This window comes from Phasianus colchicus, chromosome Z (genome assembly GCF_987193195.1).
Source record: "Phasianus colchicus chromosome Z, bPhaCol1.hap1.1, whole genome shotgun sequence".
NCBI lineage: Eukaryota > Metazoa > Chordata > Aves > Galliformes > Phasianidae > Phasianus > Phasianus colchicus.
In genome coordinates this window covers 15156548-15179079 of record NC_143476.1, presented here as the reverse complement: position 1 = coordinate 15179079, position 22532 = coordinate 15156548, and the positions used below count along the sequence as shown (strand labels likewise).

Genomic DNA, 22532 nt, shown 5'->3' with positions numbered 1-22532 from the left:
CCAAAGGTCTCTGTTCAGCCAGTCCGTCCCCCCTGTCCGTCGGCTTATCTTCCATTACTTGGACATGGTCAGCTCCTGCACCTTCAAAATTACTTCCTGAAAGTATTCCCAGCCTTCCTGGGACTAGTCTCCCACATTCTCCAGAACTACCTTCCAAGGGCCCCTCTCAGCCACGGTCCTAAGGAGGTTAAAGTCTGCCTTCCAGAAGTTAAAGGTGGCAGTTCTGCTGACTCCCCTCCATGGTTCAACAAAGATCAAGAAATCTAGCATCTCATGATCACTATGGCCCAGATGGCCTCCTCCTTTACATCCCCCACAAGAACTTCTCTGTTAACAAACAGCAGACCCAGGATTTTGTTTCCCCTTGTCGGCTCCTTCACCAGCTGTGTCAGGAAGTTATCTCCCACACACTCTAGGAACCTCCAGGATCATTCCCTATCTGCTGTATTATAAATCCAGCAGATGTCTGGGAAGTTGAAGTTCCCCACAAGAACAAGGGGGAGAGACCTTGAGTCCTCACACAGTTGTCTGTAAAGTGTCTTGTCCACCACTTCATCCTGGTTGGGTGGCCTATAGCAGACTTCCATGGTAATATCAGTCTTATTGATCTTCACTTTATTCTGACTCAAAACCTCTCAACCTATCATCACCATAATTAATTTCTATACATTCACATTCTTTCTAAAAAAGAGGGCTATACCACCACCTTTCCTGCCTTGCCTGTCTCTTTTGAAAAGTCGATAGCCATCCATCACAGCACTCCAGCTGAGTCATTCCACCATATTTCCGTGATGGCAACTATATCATAGCATAGCTTTCTGACCTCACAATGGCTTCCAACTCCTTCTGTTTATTACCCATGCTGTGTGCATTAGTAAAAAAGCACCTGAGATGGGCCTTGTTTTGAGTGGCAGTGGTCTTAAAACCCTCCAGACCATATTCATCTGTTTCCATAGCAACCAACCTCATACCAACCCTTGTTTTCTTCCTACAAAAGGGTGAGTTGTCCTCCTCCTTCACCGGGGCACAAGACTGTGGGATCTTACTATCATGTCCCTCTCCTACAAGCACTGTCACTTTACATACAGGCTCTGTTCTAGTGACCCCAGTTACATCCCTACACTCCTTGGTACCTAGTTTAAAGCTCTATCAATGAACCTTCCCAACACCCATCATGAGACCCCTTTCCATTGGTGGGATAAGGTAGTGCTATTTGTTGCCAGCAGGTCTGGTCTTGTGTAAATTGAGCAGAGGTCAAAAAACCCAAACCCCTGCCAGGCACACCAGATTCAGAGCCAGGTACTAATCCATTGGCCCATTGTATTTAGTCCCTCATCATTGCCTATAACTGGAGGGATAGAGGAGAACATGACTTGTGTTCCTGAAATCTTGACCTGTCATCCCAAGGCTCTGGAGTCCTTTTTCATAGTCCTTAAGGAAGTACTTCCTATATAGTTGCTGCCTACCTGAAACAATAATAGGGGATAGTAATCTGAGGGCCATACAATGGAAGGAAATTTCTTCCTTACATATTTAACCTGGGCCCCCAGGAGGCAACAGACCTACCTGCATAGAGAGTCTGGTCTACGTATTTGTCCTTCTGCTCCCTTCAGCAGAGAATCACCAATGACAGTGACCTATCATTATTTCTTCACTGGAAAGGTTTTAATGCTAATTGTGGTCCGGCTGGACTTTGGTGATGCCCCCAACTGGGGAGAACCATCATCACCACCATTGTCCAGCTGCCCCTGCAGAGCACTGTACCTGTTCCACAGGGGCAGCTGGGGAGGCAGGAGAATCTCTGGTGCTGGTGCACCTGCATCGCCGAGCAGGGGCCTTTTGCCACTGCCCTGTGCCCCCTAATTCTTTATCATTGTTGTTAGGGGGGAGGAGAGGACAGGGAGTTCACTGTAGCAGGAACGCTGTCTGCCTACTGGTTCCTCTCTGTTACCTGTTTGCAAGGTGGCAGGGGGTGATGTGCTCCATGTTGAGCATCAGCTGGCCACCCATATCTCGGGCTAATAGGGACTGGTATCACCAATCAATCTCCCTCTCACATTCCCTAATGTTCCTCAGCCTCTCCACCTCCTCCATCAGGTCAACCACAAGCTGAGTAAGTCATTTAGCTGGCTGCATCTAACACAAGTGCTGTCTCCATCACAGAGCACTGCAAAGGCCAGGCTCTGGTACTGCAGCCCTAACATGTTTTTTTGGGACCTTAGTCTGAGTCTCCACATTTTTCTCGGCCACAGCCTTCTTTTTATGTGTGCCTGGGACCTCAGTCTGGGTTTCCACCTTTTTGCCTGGCAATGGCCTTTCTCCGGGCTGCAGCCACAGCAAAACAGCAGACTCACTAGCACTATTAGGGTAGCCTTATTGGGGTGCGACTGATCAGCTCTGCCCCACTGCCAGTAGTGCTGGCACTGCCTTTGCCCCATTACCAGGCTGTTAACAGGTGCCCCCAGAGTTGTCACTTGCTGCACAGTGAGATAACAAGCCTTCTCACTGTGTAGTAATGTGAATGGGTGGCTTATGGTTTCTCAGCATTTGAGCAACTCACAGGAGACACACATGTGATTCCTCCTCTCTGTCCCCAGTGCCCAACGACCTGTCCCTGCCCACCCCGAGGTGTTTTCTAGGCAGGGAGCGAGAATGCAGAGCTGTTGCCCTGGCAATGCCCACGCCATGTCAGGCACTCTCACGACATTATCTCAGGGTTCCCTGGATGAAGGAACTGAGTGAAGCCCCCCTGTATCTCATGGTCAGTCACTGCGGTTCTGGCCGGGACAACTTCGAAGCAGCTAACCTCAGCGATCAAGTCTTGGTGAAGAAAAGGAAGGGGATGAAGAATAGTCCATCCACTCAGTGGGGCTAGTGGGGTTGAAGCAGGCACATGAAGACCTACCACACTGTGCAAGACAGTACAGTACAGTAACTGAACATTTTGAACGTTTATCATGTTATTTCTGTTATGGTTTTGTGATGTCATCTGCTGAACTAGAATATTTTGCTGAATGAGTTTCCAGTCCTGCCTCAAATTGCTTCCATTTGCCTATACAAAAATATTTATCACTGTAATTTAAAACTATTCTGAATGTGTATTTTTTTCCTTTCTCTGGTCACCTTAATAGAATCAAAGAATGGCTTGGGTTGAAAGGGATGCCAAGGATCATCAAGTTCCAATCACCCTGCCACAGGCAGGGCCACCAACCTCCAGATCTGGCACTAGACCAGGTTGCCCAGGATCTCATCAAATCTGGTCTTGAACACCTCCAGGGACAGAGTATCCACAGCCTCTCTGGGCAGCCTGTTCCAGCACCTCACCACTCTCTCTGTAAAGAAGTTCCCCCTGACATCCAACCTAAACCTCCCCTCCTTGAGCTTAAAACCATTCCCCCTTGTCCTATCACTGTCTACCCTTTTAAATAATTGATTCCCCTCCTATTTGTGATCACTTTTTAAATACTGGAAGGCTGCAGTGAGGTCACCCCATAGCCTTCTCTTCTCCAGGCTGACCAAGCCCAGTTCCTTCAGCCTGTCTTCATAGGGCAGCTGCTGCAGCCCTCTGATCATCTTTATGGTCTTCCTCTGGACCCTCTCGAACAGCTCCACATTTTTCCTGTACTGGGGCCCCAGACCTAGATACAGTACTCCAGATGGGACCTCATGAGAGCAGGACAATCACCTCCCTGTCCCTGCTGGACACCCCTCTTCTGATGGAGCCCAGAATACCATTGGCCTTCTGAGCTGCAAGAGCACACTGCTGGCTCACGTTCAGTTTTTCATCCATCCAAGTCTCAAGGAGTTCTTCTCCCAGTCTGTACACATATTTGGGTTGCTCTGACCCAAGTGCAAAACCTTGCACTTTGCTGTGTTGAGCCTCATTAGGTTCACACAGACCCACTTTTCCACTTTGTTATGGTCCCTCTGAATGGCATCCCTTGCTTTTAATGTGTCATTCACACCATTCAGCTTGGTGTCATTGGCAAACTTGCTGAGGGCACACTCGAGCCTATCATCCATGTCAGTGATGAAGATATTGAAAAGCACTGTCTTCTACCTGGACACTGTGCCAAGACAACCCTCTGTCTACAGCCTTCCAACCAATTCCTTTTCCATTAAGTAGTCCACTTCTCAAATCCCTGTCTCTCCGATTTAGAGATAAGGATGTGATTGGAGTCCATTTCAAAGGCTTTGCACAAGTCCAAGTAGATTACATTGGCCATCTTCCCTTTGTTCACTGATGTCATAGCATAGAAGGCCACCAGATTTGTCAGGAACAACCTTTCCTTGGTAAATCAATGCTAGCTGTCTTGGATCTCCTGTTCATTCCTCATGTGCCCTAATATGCCATCCAGGAGGATCTGTTCCATGATATTCCCAGGCACAGAGGTGAGGATCACCTGCATGGGTCCCCCTTTCTTCCTTTCTTGTAAATGGAAGTGATGTTTCCTTTTTTTCAGTCCCCAGGGACTTCACCCGACAGGCACAATTTTTCAAATATGACAGAGTGGCTCAGGAACCACATCAGCCAGTTCCTTCAGAACCCTGGGATGCATTTCATCTGGCCCCATAGACTTGTGAACATTCAGTCTCATCAGACAGTCTCGAACTTGCTTTGCCCTTACAGTGGGGACGTGGAAGAACTCCTCCCCTCCTCCCCCCCAGTTTCCACCTGGAGGCCCAGAGTTAAGAGTTTTAGGGACATGAGAAATACAGGAATCCTGGCTGCCAGTGAAGACCAAAGCAAGAAACTCATTTAGTACCTCAGCTTTTTCCATATCTTTTGTAGCCAGTTCTCCTTTCTAATTTACCAAAGGAGGTATGTTCTCTTTGGCCTGCCTCTTCTGGCCAATGTATCTACAGAATCCCTTCTTGTTGTTTTTAATATCCCTCACCATTTTCAGTTCTGTCTGCGCTTTGGCTTTCCTAATCCCTTCTCTGCAAACCCAGACAGTATCCCTGTATTCTCCCTAGGTGACACACCCTTGTTTCCACAGCCAGGACAATTCCTTCTTTTCCCTTAGTCTAACCATCACATCTTTGCCAAGCCATGCTGGTTTCCCACATCCCCTGCTCACTTTCTTATTCAAAGGGATGGAGAGCTCTTGCTCTCTCAGAAAGGCATCCTTAAAGAGTAACCATCTCATCCAACAATTCCTTAAACAGCCTAAAGTTCACCCTCCGAAGTTCAGGGTCCCGACCCCATTCTTTGTCAGGCCCACATTCCTTGAGATCAAAGATTCAACCAGGGCATGGTTGCTGCAGCTTATGCCTTCTCCAAACTTAATGCCTTTAATGATCTCCTCTGCACTGATGAGCACCAGATCAAACAGTACTTCACCTCTTCACTAAATCAGGCATTTGCACCAGAAAGTTATCATCTACATATGCCAGGAGATTCCGGATCTCTTGCAGCTCACCATGCAGGTACCTGAGTGGTTGAAATCCCCAATCAGGAAGAGTGCTTGCAAGCATGATGCCTCCTGCAGCTAAAGGAAGAAGGCCTCATCAGTAAGCTCCCCTTCATCAGGTGGTAAACTCCTAGCAGCAAATGCCCTTTATTAGTCCTTTCCCTAATTCTAACCCAGAGGCTCTCAACCTGCTCCTCATTTTTTCTCAGAGGTCGTTCCTCACAGTCTATCCAGTCTTGAAAATACCAACTCCTTCACCCTTCCTACCTAGCCTATCTCTTCTAAAAAGGCATTACCCCTCTACAGTCTTCATAATCTTTGTAATGGAATCTCTGCAAAGCAACAAAATAGAAAAGATTTCCAATTCATCAGGAAAATGAATGTAATCCTGAGAATTTTCTTAATCTCTTTCTTTTTTTCCCATAATAATCACTAAACAATCTTGAATTTTACTACTGCTTCCCTCTGTCTCCTTTCCCAACATTTTGAGTCAGTAAACCTTTCCAGACTTCTTCAAAATTAGGTTTGAAGCATGTAAGATTCTCACTGATAGCAGCAGACGCTAAAGGGTTTGGTGACAGAAAAGTGAGCCCTCTAAAATGGAGAAATGAAACATGGAAGCAGGGAGAAGTGCTTCTCTCCTGAGACACATACTTCATGAGGTCATGGTTTATAATAACTTCCAATAAGAAGTGGCTGAAACTTATAACAAATACATTGATTTATTATAGACTTAACTGCTAAGTATATTCTAACAGTAGAATCTATGCAATAAATTAAAATGTCAGGAAAGGTATTTGGAAGAGAAGCAAAAGGAAAAAAAAATACGCCCATCTGCCTCTATTCCAAAGCTGGCTCTGCTAGCACTCCCAAAGCAATGAAGCCAGCAAGGCCTCTACTGCTCACCATCCTTGTAAAATGATTTGTGTTTCCTGATGAAAACTAAGTGCCTGACTGAAAACCCTCAGGCTTCTGTACTGCTCATATTTACATAATGACACACAATCACAGAATGATTGAGATGAGAAGAGACCTCTGGAAACCATCAAGTCCAAAGCCCTGTCCAAAGAAAAGTCTCAGGGTTGCACTGAACTCTGTTCAATCAGGATTTGAAAATCTCTACAGATTGAGAGGCCGTAACTCCGAAGGGAAAACTGTGTCCTTTTTTAGTTGGACCCACAGCAAAGGCACATTTTGTTATTTTTCCTCTATATCAGTTTGTGCTAGTTGCCTGTTTTTTTGTCACTGGACACTACTGAGTTCAGATGTTGTTTCCTTTATACATCTGTGAGGTAATCACACATATAGTTAAGATCTCCACATATGTTCTTTTCTCCAGGTTCAACAATCCCAACTCTCTCAGCCTTTCCTTGTATGCTTCAAGCCCTTTATCATCTTTGTAACTATTACTGCACTCATCCCACAGTATCCACCTCTATCTTTACTGGACAGCCTGGAACTGAACATAGGACTCCAGATGTTTCTCACTCTTACTGCACAGGAAAGAATGATCACCTCTCTCCTCCTACTGGCAATGCTTTCTAAATGCAGTGCAGGAGGTTTTTGGATTTTTTTTTTTTATATGATGACAAATTCAGGTTGTTATCCACCAATTCCCCCAAAGCCTTTTCTACAGTGGAATTTCAGTCCATGTTGGTCTGATAAACTCAAGAAAAGCAATATCTGCTTCTCTCTTCTTGTTTGCTATGTCAGTCATTTCATTGTTGAAGGCTATCAAGTTGGTCAGGGATTTCTCCTTTGTAAGGACTTTTCCACTCACCTGTTTGTCCTGCATATATTTGGAAATTATTTCTGGCTTTGTTTGCTCATAGTCCCTCGCAGGAATCAAAAAGGGACTAATTCTTGTCTGAATTCCCTTGAAATAAATAAATTCTACCACTCATAAAAAGGCAGTAAAATGACGTGAGAAAAATTGTTTGGGCAATTCTTCAACGTGTTTCATCTTGTCAGAACTCTGTTGAAAATCTTTTTCAAACACATTGGCTGCCTCCCAGTGGAAACCACTGATTTATCCCTGAATTTAGTTGGTAGCCTGAGAGTGAATTCAGATGCAGATGTACAGCTAAAAACTGCTGGCTTGCTAATTGAAAATCATCTACGGCATAAGTAGATAGGTGCAAATCAGCTACTATAATCTTCTGCTCAGGGTCCAACTTTTCATTCTGTGGTGCATGGGATACTCTTTGATACAAAGATGTCTGAGAGAAGACCCAGTATTAAGCAAGCAGAAAAGTTATGGAGTATCTCATTGTACTTTCTAATTGGTAATTCCAATAGAAACTGCAATGCTGCTCTTGTTAGGAACCTTCTTAACTGAGAACTGAACTGAGAACTGAGGTAGGAAGCTGACAGATTTGACTCTCAGCATGGCAGAAATATCTGCTAAGTGCAGTATTGTATACTGACAAACTAAACCATCACGTATGTGGGAGCTAAATACCTGAGACAGAGACGCAACTACTATTCAATTACAAACTTGCTTTCCTTTCCATGTTCTTTCAAGGTCATATATTATAATGCTAGGTATCCGGAAGCATAAGCTAGGTTTAATTTCATTCCTGCAAGTCTATTCCAAAACATCGAAGAGCAATAGCAATATGCTGATTGCCAAAGGAAATGCACTGAAATCAGTATCACTGATGTTGAGGGGAAATATTCTATACACATTATTGCAATTATAGAAAAGAGAGAATCTTCATTTCGGCAGTGCTTGACTTTTTTTAGACAGTGGTGCTTCCTCCTACAAAAGGGAACATATGGCTATATAGAATCTCTCACACAGACTTTCTAAATGTGGTTGTTATCAGGAGTGGCAACAAGTTATAAACAAAATCAGGCTCATCATAAAGCTGTCAAAAGAGATCCATCCACCAACCCGTGATTGTAAAAGCTGCAGAGAGCAGCAAGTAGCCAATTAAATTATTGCTGGTGGTATTCAACAGAAAGAGGTAGAGTTTTTCTACAAATAAAAATAAATTGAAATAAATTGATCTTGCAATGGTAAAATGGCAATGATGATTATCAGTTTCTGAATTTACAAAGTAATATCTGCAGTACAGACCGAGTTTTACATGCTAATGGATTAAAGAACTCAGTGGCATATTCACACTACCTTTTCACATATAGTTCACGTATACAATTTTGACATGAGTCAGACCACAGAAAGATACAATCAAACAATCTTTGAGAATATATGAGTACTAAAGAAGGAACTAACATGATTTCTGTACAACATGGAGTATATTGTCATAGAGTTGTAGAAACATAGTTTAATTTGGATTGCAGTGGAAAGACCATCTTGTTCCAACCTCCTGTCCACAGTCAGGGAAACCTTCCACCCGGCTGCCCAAAGATCCATCCAGCCTGGCCTTGAACACCACCAGGGAAGGGACATGCATGACTTCTCTGGCACCCTGTTAAGACAGGGTCTCTACACCCTGAGTAAAGAATTTATCCCAAATCTTTAATCCGAATCTCCTCTCATTCAGCTGAAAGCCATTACCTTTTGTTCTATTAGCTCTGTTTTGTTCACTACACTCCCTGGTAGAGTCCCTCCTCAACTTTCATGTCTTTTTTTGGTTTGGGGGTCCCAGGCTTGAACACAGTACTCCAAGTGAGGCCTCACAAAGACAGAGCAGAGGGGCATAAACACCTCCTTTGTCCTGCTGGCCACCCCTCTTATGATGCAGCCCAGGCTGCTGTTGGCCTTCTGGCCTGCAAGAGCACACCTATGGCTTATATTCAGTACTCTCAAGTCCTTCTTTGTAGAGTTGCTCACAATCCACTCGTCCAGACAGTTCCTTTCTTCTGAATTAGTCCATCAATCCAATCTTTGCTGTTTCTAGACAAGGGAGTTGTGTGGGACAGTGTCAAAAATTTTGCATGAGTCCAGGCAGATGACATTGATTGCACTTCTCTTATCCATCACTTCTGCAACCCAATTGTGTAAGGCCACCAAAGGCATCAGGGACTGTTTCCACTACTTTACATAAGATCTCAGTTGGTACCATAGAATCATAGAATCATAGACCATGACCATAATGATCATCTAGTTTCAACCCCCTTGCTATGTGCAGGGTCACCAACCACTAGAACACACTGCCCAGAGCCACATCCAGCCTGGCCTCGAATACCTCCAGGGATGGGTATCCACAACCTCTCTGGGCAAGTCTGATCAAAAACAAACAAACAAGAAAAGAATGGTTGGGAGTGAACTGATCCTTTGCCTCTCCTCTCCTCTCCACTCCTCCCCTCTCCATTTTTTTCTCATTAATTGTGATTATTTTGTATTTTGCTATCATCTTAAGACAATGTGCTTTTCCTATTCTTTCTCAACCACCTTGAATGGGTGAGATAGATGCAGTGTGGTGAGACACAAGCTAACTGAACAATCTTGTTTTCCAAAAGCTCTGACATTTTACTGAACAATTGAATGCAGTTCTTCAGGCCATGATATGTGTAACCTATTTTGAAACATTAGTGAAATATTAGGAATGATTCAGAAGATGTTTTTTCAGCCAGGTACATTTCATAAATCAGGCTCATAAGACAACTAGCAGTAGGCCGTATTCTGTATAAACGACACTTTTTTGATTCAATACACTCAGCATTTTAAAAAATTAGCTTTAAAAAAAAAAATTATGAAATTTGTACTACTTTTCTTCAGCCATATGGATGAAGCATAATTGCCTCTTCATCTACCTTTACTTGGAGAGTGAGGTGGAAAGAATATTTGTTATTATTTCATGGCTCATTTACAGAAAATACAGTTTTGATGTAGGATTTTTGAGATTTTCTGAAGGTAGTTTTTTATTAAAATGTAATTATGCAAGGAAGACTAGAGTAAAGAATGAATGTCATTTGGATAACTTTATTTGGGTAATTAAAGCTACACCAGACATAATTTGAAACTACTGAATTGTCTCAAAAGTTTTGCGACATCTTTTTTATTGTGGTAAGATCAACTTTTAGAAAAGGGGTGTAAAAAACATCATTCAAGAAAAAGCATAATGATGAATGCATAAGATTAAGATCATTGGGTAAAATTATACTGAAAGCTGGACTAAATTTATACAGCAGAACATCACAGTTCTTTTGAGTCACTCTTTTTGAAGCTTCAGCACTGTCGATTGCAGACTGCACTCCTCTCAAAAAGAGGAGGCAGCTTGGTAGAACTTATCAGATTTGCAGGCAGTAGGATTCCTGAGGCTGTAAGGAGAGAAGGGCTGTGAGATGATCCATGCAGGTAAATTTCCTTGCTTGGATTACAGTCCAATCTGTAAAGTTTTGAGCAGGTGAAAGGAAGATTGTCAGTGCATATGTCTGTAGAACCATGGAGCAGAAACAGCAGATGCCAACCCTAGTGGGGCTGTTAGAAGCCCCTTAGAGCTCATCTGCAGTCTTTCCTGAATGGGATAGTGTCTACAGAAAATTACTGTTTTTGTGGTGTCACGCAGTTCTTTCATTTGGCTTTGATTAATAGCAGGGCCACATGAGATTAGCTAAAAGACCATCCCACAGACAAATATGGCACTATATTTGGCAACAGGCAACTACTACTTTCAAGTCTGAGAAATGCAGGTCATCTTGAGGAAGCACAGAGAGAGACAGAGAAATGCCAGTTGTGGTGGATGTTGTGCCACCTTTCTCTTCACCTACAGAAGAAAAGGATTAGTTTGCTTGGCCAGCTGTCATACTGAGAGAAGTTGGTCTAGATTTAAGGTTCACACATCAGTGGGTGCAGGTAAAAAGGAACATAGAAAAGACTCCGGAGGTGAGTTTTGAGATAAGATTCCCAATGACTAGAGAAGTGTAATGGAAGAGTTAATACTTCAGCCAGCTTCTGTGGAATATGCCCAGAGACCCTGCACGTTGTGGATAAAAATGAGAAGTCAGTGAGAGAATCACTGATTACCCTTGAAAACATACTGCTAACCGATTTGCATGAAAAGATAAGGATACAAATGTAGCTGTGTAACTGGAGCTAAGGAGCTTTTTTGAGAAAAAAAAATAATTAATCTCCATGGTATCAAACCTGAAATGGCTCAGAGGACGTTGCTGGCAGAAGCTGGTGGAAAACTTCTCCAGTCACAGGAGTTATTCTTGAGCAAAAGCCAAAGGAATCAGACGTGACTCGCTTTGTCAACTAGTATATTTTTGATCATTGGAACAATCAGTTTGCATCTCAAAGATTAATCAAAGCAATGTAATTTGACAACCTGCTAAAACCTATGAGATCAGGATGCCTCTCCTAGAAATAGGGTGCCATTAAACATCATCATCACCGTCACCACTGTTCCTGCAGAAACCCTAGCGGTTTCAGCATTATCAGTTTCAATTAACAGTAATAGTTCATGAAGGATACCTGTCTGGCTTATAACCTTTGATTGCTTGAAAACACATGCTCCATTTTGCATAATGCAATTCCCTTAACTTTTATTACAGATATTGTAACTCAGTAAGAGTGCACATTTTTGGGAAGGGCAGTTGTATTTATTGTGAAAGGAAAAACCTGGCAAGATTTTTATTTTGGGAGCTATTTATGATGGGTTTAATAAACTCAGAGGCAATGATGCTATAGCTTAACATGAGGATGAAAGCTCAAGCACATTCATATCAGGCTATGCACTAGTATTGTCTTTGTGATGTATTTTGAGTAGACATAAGTTAGAAACTGAGCATCATGCCAACCATCGTCTGTATTCTCTATAATAACTGCTGCTTTTCTGAGTGTTCAGATCTCAGCTCACTGCTATACACATTCCCTTTCTTTTATCATCAACGTATGTTACCACTGAAAAACTCTGTTATTATGTTTTTAAACATGGCTCTTATAAAGCTGCCTGGAGTGGATCCTGCTTTCCACTTCTGATTAGTTGCCAGTTTTGCTCCCATTCTGTCTTATTTGAGACTTTGCAAGTAGGTCTCTGGGGTCTATATAGTTTCTAGGCTTGTGATTGTACCAGACACATTAAGACATGAGTGAATTTTTGGGCTCCAGTACACACTAATAAAAACAACAACAACAAAATTAAACGATTTTGCCTTATTGTATTTATGCTTCAGCTTTTAATATGAATATATACTGACTTTGGACCCAGTGCAGCTAGTTTTGCAGAGAGAATATTTTCATCTATATCAATATGCTAGCCAAAAGATCTGCAAAATATAAATGCACTCGAATTGTAGAAATACGAGGTTGCATATTACAGAAAATTCAGTTAATTTATAATCTTCTCCATTTTCTTTACTTTACACATAAATGTTTCTATCAGAACAAACGCACACAAAAAATCTCTGAAGAGCTACACACACATTGAAAATACTGACCATGCAATTAGCACTAAAATGAGCGAGTTCAGCAGCTAAGTCCCCATGGAACCCAAAATTCTAACAAAGGGTTCTGGGTTTAGAAGTCTATAGCTAGACTTATCATTCAAAGGAAAAACATGCAAATCCAGAAAACTGTTCTTTGGGTCTGCTTAAAAGAGGCACACCCCTACTATTGCATAGATCTCACTTTGAGTACTTCAAGGAAAGGGAAAGTGAAGAGAGGGAAGAGAAACAGAGAGAGATGAAGCCTATTCAGAAGCAGACAGCAGACAACCATTGAAGACTCTGAGCTGAAGCCATGACCAGGTCCATAAAAAATTTTTGTTTGTTTTTTTTTGTTCTTCCTTCCTCCACGTGCTGGATGTTGGCGTTTCAATCTTTAAACTATATCAAAGACTTAAAATAACTGCTTGAGTTATTTTAAGAGTAGGTGCAGTGATACTGATTAATTGTCATTAGCTACTTTAGTCCTGTGTTTTCGAATATGGGAGCTCTCACCTTCAATTCAATAGGATGAAAACAAGAGAAATGGTCACTGTATGAGTTTGTCAAAGTGGAATGTGGAAAAAAAGCAACACTGTAATTAAGAGCCACTGATGAAAGAACAAATGGTAAAACAAATGGCAGCCTAATGTGAAAAGACAGATTGAAAGCATTTCTACATTCTCAGTATTCTGAGATGAGCTGACAACTGTAACAAAGGGAGAGGGGGAGGGGAAAACCTGTTGATTAGCACAGCTTCCTGCTGTCGTGAATCCCATCTTAGTCTTATCTTCCATGCTATTTCCATGCATAGTAAAAGGAGAAACCACAAATAATGCAATGTAGCATATCCTGGATGCTTTCTAGGCTGCTGTGCAGAACTAGTAACTTCTTCATGTGTTTTCATAACAAAAACTGTGTGTTCAAAAATTACTTTGTTCGCATGGACCAGTAGCTTTTCCCCAGCATTCTCAAAGCTTTTGCAGTGGGTTCGAAGCCTGTAAAATTGTAGTCAATTGTTGTCAGCTTCTGGGCAGCTTCAGAGGATCCTTCGGAGACCAGATCTCATGGTGGTGGGTGAAAGGAAAAGAAGGCTCTGAGAGAAAGGGCTGCTCTCTCCTCTGATCACTTTACCTCTTCTGTGAACACAGCAGTTACATCTGGCAGAAGCACTGGGGCTCTCTGTGCTACCCTTCATGCCTCCATAATTATTTACTCTTCATTATAGCAGTCATTAAAACAGTAGTGAAGGGTATTTGAAAGTGCCCAGCAATGAACATCTTTAAGAATTTCTAATACTACTGTTTTTACCTCCCCTTTTAAATATTAGAATAACTCAGAGTTTTAATTTAAGCTGAAGCAGCTTCATTTGAAATCTTGATATTGAGGAGGAATCTTATTGCATGTTCTTTCATTTGATTTTTAATTTTTATTCCCCCCCCCTTACTCAAATAAATATTTATTAAAATTATTTTCTAATTCTACACAATCAAAGAAAGTGTTCTGTACCTTTTAAGTTCCCCCTTGACATTCCTCTAATTGTTTCAGTGGAATACATTTTTCAAGCCTTTACTGCCCCATTCGGAATGCTGCTGTTTGCTGTTTTGGAAACCAAGCATTTTAATTGCAGGTAAGATAAGCAGGAATGGAAAACAGTTGCTGTCTGATTTTCATACCATATAACATTCTACCTATAATATATTTTCACTTCGTATTTATAAACTCTTATGGATTTCAGATCTGAATGAGTTTGCTTGAAATTTCTGTCTTTGTTTAAAGGTTTTCTTTGATAAGAATTTAAATGCTTAAATATTTTCATTGTAAGTAAGATAAATGAAATGTTGTTATATTTATTTTCTCCCGAGGAAAGACTATCTAATTGCAACATAAGCATTTTGAGAGTTGCCATAGTAATTGGTGCTAGTAATCTTAGTGCTCACATATTCCCCTAAAGTTTGACAGTCTCTGAATTTCTCAGAACTTCTCAGAAGTGACTCCTGAAGGGAAATGTTCTTAGAGCTTTCCAGTGCCAGTTGGCTGATGGTGGCTGAGATGGAGGGCCTTACGAAAAAGGCCTTCAGAGGTGGAATAGACTCAGCGTGCTTGATCTGTGACCACTTTGATTCTGAACTTATTTCTGATACTGGTTTCACATGTTGTTCCTTAATGATATTTCTATGTTATATTTTGCTCATACAATGAGTAGGAATTACTGCACGGTACAGATGTAGCACTTCCAGTAGAGTCCCTCTACTGGTCCCCTTGAGGGGATGCCCTTTGTAATGGAAACTGGAAAAAATGACACATCACATAAAGAATAACGGTCTCTTAACATTTTAGAATGTCACTAACAAATCTGCTCTGAAAACTTGACAAGTTTTGTTAGGTTTTTCAATTTTAGTAATCTGAGTTTAATTATATTAGGACCTAGGAATATGCAATTTTCCTGCTATTAAGAACATAAGAAAAAGTGTCAAGAGCATTCATTTGCAAGTTAGATTGATATATTCCTGTTTTCTGCTATTTTGACAAGAGTGTTGTGAAGAAGTCTGTGCAATTGTTTTATCACAGAGCCATGCGTCAAGCAGTCAGCAGATACTAGATTGTCTGGGAAAAATATAGACTCTCCACACGAAGGATTAAAAAAATGTAGCTTGATGGGAAGAAAAAGGAATGACAGAAAGATCTGCTCCCAGATTTGTTCTTATTGTCCACAGTCCCTCTTCAGTCTAAGAATAATGGCTTGAAGACAATAAGCCCTCCATGCACTCAATAATCTTTTTATGACTATAAAAAAAAAAAAAAACAACTATTGTTGGTTTGACTTTCATTCTTTTCATTATATTACTCTGCCAGATGCAAGACTTCCTGGAGAAAAAAAAGAAAAAAATTGATTTGGGGACTATGTGTTCTATATGCAGCATGTAGTTTCCTTGAGATGAGTAATGGCCACATTTGTAAGTGGTGCAAGGTTCATTTTTAATTCTTTATTAGGACTGGAAAAGTCCTGAATAGTGGGACTCAGTATTCATACAAATTGCTTTAACTCCTGAAATTTCATCTTGAGTACTTCTGGATAAAACAGTAAACATTTTTTAAAAATAGAAAAAAAATAGGTAAATCAGCTTAATACAAACTGTATTTATTTGCAGTTCCACTGACTGAACAAAACAATAACAAAAACAACAACAGAAAGTTGAACTCTTTAGAGACATTGGGTTGAGTTCAAGTAAGAAAATGTAGCAAATATTAAAGTGGTTACTCAGTGCTTTTTTTTTAATCTTCAACAATCTTTATTCTTGTTGTTTGTTTTATTCACTAGACTGAATGATCATATGAGAGAGGGAAAGAGAATTATGGCATCCTTCTAGCCACTGATGAGAGCAGGTGTTCAGAGAAGTTGTGAACATCAAACATCTGCAACAGCAGGCTAATTTCTGATACTAACAGAGGTTTCTGACATATGTTATGCAAGGATTGCTGAAGTTATTTTCACTGTGGCCACAGAAGGAAAATTTTAGAATACTTAACGCATGGAAAAAAATTTGAAACTAACCTCCTATTGTTTATTTATCAGAAATTATTGCATAGCATGCAACATAGAACCTGTAGAAGAAGTAATATTTATTTTCCTCTTATGTTTTCTTGTTAACACTTTATTGCTTCTAAGTTTCTATTGTATTTAGCTGTGTCCTGATGCTCTGTTGTCCTGAAGTAAATGATTTGTTCATAGAGGGTGTGTACATATTATACAGGTAATACATAATTCTTAGAGTACCTTGCAGATATGCCACTGATCTTCAGCATCACATTATTTGTCCAGAAAACTCCTGAAATTAAAATATATATATATATATATATTTGTTTTGGTATTTTCAGTTACATATGTCTGTTTAAACTGCTCTGTGTCACAGCAGAATCACGTTAGTAACTAGTGAATGGCCAACCTCAAGAAGTTCAGTTGAAGTGCCCTGAAGTTCAGCGTCCTATCAAAGTGCTTTACTTGTAAAATCGGTCTGAAAATCTCAGAAGTACAGACTCTCCTGAAAGACTTGTAATTTCTGGGCAGGAAAAAGTGTGGCATTGTGTTTGTCATTCTATAATTATTATCTTTATTTTTCTGGAATCAGATATATGAAAACGGTCATAATTTAGACTGAATGAAATTATTTAGAAGCAGCAGATAGCAAAGATAAAAATAATTCATTGCAAAACTCAGCTGCAATTAGAACATCCTGTAGGTACATCCCACATCACTAGCTGAGACAATCCTAAATTAATTTCAGCACAAGTGTTCAGAGGCAGAAAAGAACAAAAGGATATAATTTTGGAAATGTATTTGTATTATGGAAGACTAATTATTTTTCTATTTTTGATTTGTAGAAAATTGAGTCTAACTGGAGAAATAACAGACAAACAGCCATTTATTTATCCTCAGTGAACTCTCTTTGCTAATGGAATATATATAAATATTCATCTTTTTGTACAGAAAAGCAAGTATTTGGTCCTTATTCTTGTATATCCTATGAGTTACATCACATGGAGACAATTTCAAACCCTAATACTCTCAGAGCTAGTTCAGACATGCTAAATTTTAACTTCTACGTGATTTTTTTCACTGGGACAATACAAAAACTATTTACTGCAAACAAATAGGTCTTGGTTTCCCTAAAGTTGTAGAAATTAGAAAGTAAAATGCACACATGTATTTTCTCTTTGTCATGTACTACAGAGATGTGCACATGATGTTTACAGTTTAAGAACAAGTTTTCATGGCAGATTTTTGTATACGGACCAACGTTAATTACAGATGAAATGGAAGATATACCAGATTTGCTTTCTTCAGCACAGAACTGATGAGGACCTGGAAGCAAGGAGGCACTACCATGCACTTTCTTCACAACAAAACTACAGCAGGCTTTTGTGGATATGAGCTTTGCTGTCCTTTCTCATGAGAAACTGTAATCTTTTATAATTATAATTATGTAGTTAATTACTTTGTATGTAAGGAAATACGGTGAAGTGTGAAATATTTAAGAAGAGGTGACAAACATAAAGTTTTTGGGTGGACTATGGGTGATGTTGTATTTACCATTATAATATCACTTGATCTGAAAGACTGATTTCTGCACTTCTTCTTACATGTGCAGTCTTTTCCATAAGGCTCCCCAGGTAGCACATTTCTGAGCCATTTGGCTTATCTCTCCTGCCTGTCAGTGTTGCTTCAGGCTTGCTGTATTTCCCCAGAAATCTGTTGCCTGCTTTAAGATGTGACATATATTGGTTATCTGGCTGTTTTTCTTGCATGTAAATAACCTTGCACGTTTCCTTGCACAGTGAAGAAACTTAAAGCTAACAGAAATGTAAATGAGAAGAAAACTGAAACTGTTTACCAGTGTGCTCTTTCAGTTTACAGGTGAAATGGACTTGAAGTGATGCTGTCCATATTTTGATTTTCTAGTCATCACGGACAGGTTCATTTCACAACACTATTTTCATTGCACTACAGTTCTATACACTACACACTAAATATTTTAATGCAATCATTTTGAAAAATGAACAGGAAAATCTAGGAAATAAAAATGTGATACTTAAAACAATGCAATACTATTGTGATGACAATGTCTTTAAATATATTTCCATCGTGTGAGTTCTTCATACCAATATAATATGTAACACTTCACACACAAAAAATGGTGTAAAAGCTGTGTCTTAGATGCTACTATACCATAACAAGTAAGAATTTTAAAGAAAAACATTATAAAAAATTATTCTACTATTAAATTAGTTATCTGTTGTTGCAGGAGAGTCACGGACTCCATTGCTGGTGCAAAATGAAGACCCCTTTATACCAGTGCAACAATCCTTTGGTCACAAGTACCAACCAGGTGCGTCGTGCATGTTTACATCTGGTGCAAGTAGCTACCAAGCTTGTTTATTCATTTGCAAAGTAATGACTTTCTTTGTCCCACAATTTGTGCTTAGTTTCTATCTTGCATGTCTTCCTTTGATTAAACGGTGTGTTGCTTCATAAATAATATTTCTCAAACTTATATACATGCATTTTAAAGCTTTTTGTTTGTGAAAAGTCATTTTTAGTCTGTAAAATATTTTATAAGAATAATTGAAAAGTATTTATGTGAGAGCAATTAATTTCATGTTGTTGCTGAGAGCTGATCTTTCCATTTTGATTGAAACAAGGAGATGTCAGCCATTTATCATTACCTTCTGTCTTAAAAGAATAATCATTTTAATATAGCAAAAGACAACAAAAAGTCCCTTGTTTTGTTTTGTTTTTGTTTTTGTTTTTTGGCAGAGAAGTCTGCAGGCAAATGCTAGCCTCTTTGACTGCAACTTATCAATAATTTTCCTTACAGAGTTCAGCACCATGAGTGACTTTCAAAACAAATACAGCAGGAGAAAAATAATAATAATTTGCCACAAGACCTTGTACTGTGCATCTGAAATACTTTCTAGAGCTTTCAATAATCACAATATCCTGTTCCGCAATACGTGAAGAACTTTTTTTTTCTGAATATCATTTATACATTTGTTAGTCCTGCCAATTTGTTAAGGAAAGTCTGAAACATTAATTGTCCTGTTATGATACCCTAGAACCACTACAGATACTACATTCTTGATATACCATGTCTATTTTTTAATATTCTTTTTACTGAAAGGAAAATATAATAAAAATCACTCCTGAAAAAAAACCACCAAACCATCAGTGATTTCTGTCTCAAAGTCACTTCTGGTTTCATTGATCAATCTTTTTAATTATGCAGTGTAAATTGTTCTCTCTTTGCTGGAATTCCCAGTCATGGGTACCCTCCATGTACACATCGGTTGGGCACACTGAAATATCCATAAGATCTCTATAACAGTCTGCTTTCTTCCTAGATGGGAGCATCAGGTAGCAACCTTCTATTGAAACAAACATGGTGACAAGTCCACACAATGGTTGGGCTGAGGTGGAAATCCAGATGGAGGGTCTTTCCAGTCTGACGAATGCATCCAGACAGACCTCCCAAGAATGACAGAGCTGCCCAGATCTTCAGTGGCAAGGAAGTCCAGAATGAAGTCCTGTCCTGGTTTTGTAATTTTTTTTGTCAGTATTCCACATCAGAACATCATGTAAAACAGTGGGAGTTAAAGTTCTGGTTCTGTGGACTGGTTTTTTGGGGTATTTGGTTCTCAGAGAGGAGGGGAGGAGTGGCATTCCCCAGAAGACTTCACATCCAGAGGAAGAAAGCTGGAGCTTCCTGGCAGGTCATGAATCTCTCTTTGTTCACTGAGGAGGAGCATATGGTCCCTGATTGTTTTCACCTGTAGTGGTAGAGTAAGGCCTTGGTTTCTGACACTCTCATTTTGTTTAATTTGTTGGTCTCAATTACAATTGTATTTTGTTGCTTTGTATTGTCTTGCATTCTGAGATCATAATTAAGTAAATTAAGGTTCCTCCTCAGATCATTGCCAGTGCTCTGTTTTTAGACCCATCTGCTATCTCCCTTCCCTTCCCTTCCCTTCCCTTCCCTTCCCTTCCCTTCCCTTCCCTTCCCTTCCCTTCCCTTCCCTTCCCTTCCCTTTTTCCCCCATTCCTAGGGCAAAAACCCACAAGTTCCCTGCCTTATTAGTCACTGGGCCAGGCAGAATAGGCTGGTAAACCATTAACACATTTTTTTTTTCTATTTTTTTTTCTATTTTTTTTTTTCTCCTTTTTTTCTTCCAGGCCTGTGTCCCCTGTCAGAGACACAGATCTAGAGACAACTCTGTGACAAGTCTCCCAAGCACCTGAGAGCAGACAATGTTCTTGTGGGAGGAAGTGTTCCTAACTTTTTGAGCAAATGGACAGGTTGTATGAGGGAATCACCAGGCAGGGCAGTATTCAGGAATCAGAGATACAAAGTGATGTATGGGTACTGTGCAGTGACATGGGCAGACCAAGAACCCTGTCTTAAGTTCCTGCAACACAGAGAAGCCAGATTTCAACACTGAGGAGACAGGCTGCAAGACAAGAGATACTAGCCTATCATTTCTACTGAGACAAATGCTCCCAAAGTGCCTGCTTTCAGCTGGGACAGAGGCAATTTCCTTAGTAATGACTGATGCTATATTTTGGCTTTGGGAGAAAAGCAATGTTGATAACTCTAAATTAGTTTGAGTTATTGATGAGCAGTGACTGCACAGAGCCAAGGATGCTTCAGCTTCTTTTACTGTCCTGACAGTGAGGGGGGATGGGGATGCAAAAGGAGCTGGGAGGGGACAGAATCAGGACAGCTGACCTAAACTGGACAAGTAGATATTCCATACACGTACATCATGTGAAAAATCTAAACTGTGGGGGGGGGGGAGTTGGCTAGGGAGAGTCTGCTTTTGCTTGGGGACTGGCTTAGAAGTGGTGAATGGTGAGCAGTTTTATTGTGCATAACTTGTTCTGTAAATATATACATAAACATACATTACCTTCGCTATTTTTTCTCACTTTTAGCGAATAGATTTTATCTCAACCTACAAGTCCAACTTTTTTTGATTCTCTCCCGCATCCCATTGGGAAGGAGGGGTAGTGAGCAAAAGGCTGTGTGGTGTTTAGCTGCCAGCCAGGTTAAGCCACAACAGAAATAAATGTTCTTTAAGGTCCCTTTCAACCCAAGCCATTCAGTGATTGCACGATGAGCGCATCCACTATCTGTGTGCTACTCTGACCTGACCTACACTTCAGCCAGTGTGAATTTAGAGCTACTGGTGACAAGATAATTCACATGCTAACCAACCTGATTGCAGTGGAGAATGGGTGGGCACGGGCTATGGCATTTTTTCTTCTAACGTGGGACATCTTGAATAATAATCTGCTCAAATAGGAAAATATTGCTGCCAGTGTGGTCTGAATTTACAAGCAACAACCAATGGTTTCTACCTTCTCTGATGCCCGTAGTCAAGGATGATGATCAGTGTAACAAAAACAGCACAGTCTCCAGGTTATACTGTCAGGAAGTGTTACATAGCAGCCAGAACCTGCCACTGGGGAAAGCAGATGGATAAGAATGTGTCTCAATAGCACTGAAAGACCACTTTGAATGTGGGCAACAGAATGGAGAACATTAATTTCAAAAGAATTTTTACGATTAAATCTTTTGGCTTAAAAATGACTAATGATTTAGTTCAGATGCTATATTGTTTCATTGTAACAAAAGTTATGTGTGATTTTTGTTTTAAAAAATTGTCATTTCTGGTAATTTTTTTTCTTTTCCCAGTGCAAAACATCCATCTGAATGGCAAAGGAGGTAAACATTATAATTGTTCATGAAGAAAAGCTGAAGAAATTCACCAGACTACACAATCAAATGAAGTGGTAGATGTTCTGTAGTATGTCTTACTTTTAGACCATCAGTTTATGGGAATACAAGAAAAACTGTTTAGAGCAGCAGCTGTGGAGCAAGATAAACAGCATGAGAACCAAGGACGTCTCTAGAAGAAGAAGGAATGGCTCATGGCACTGATTGGATAAGTGCTCACATGCAAGGTTAAGTAGAAAACTGTTGACATGTGAAAGTGGATGGGAAAGTTGTAAGGGTGGATTGGAAAGCTAAAAAAAAAAAAGAAAAAAAGAAAACTTATGGATTTATATAAGTGATGTGAGAACTAGCAGTAATGATTTGGATCGTTCCCATCTGAGTCTGTGCATCAGACTCTGCATCAGTGTAACAAAAACTGTGCCAGAGAAGTTGATATTCAAATTATATTTGAATGTTTGTCAGATCACAGCAAAGCAGTATTCCCAAGTAT

General features: G+C 40.2%; 1 long non-coding RNA gene across 1 annotated transcript; it reads left to right on the top strand.

Moving 5' to 3' along the window:
- Positions 1-254: 254 nt before the first annotated feature.
- LOC149912662 (uncharacterized) lies at positions 255-20116 on the top strand. Its single transcript, XR_016461977.1, has 4 exons — positions 255-998; positions 14298-14379; positions 18554-18637; positions 19650-20116. It is a non-coding gene; the product is annotated as an uncharacterized LOC149912662 (long non-coding RNA).
- Positions 20117-22532: the final 2416 nt, after the last annotated feature.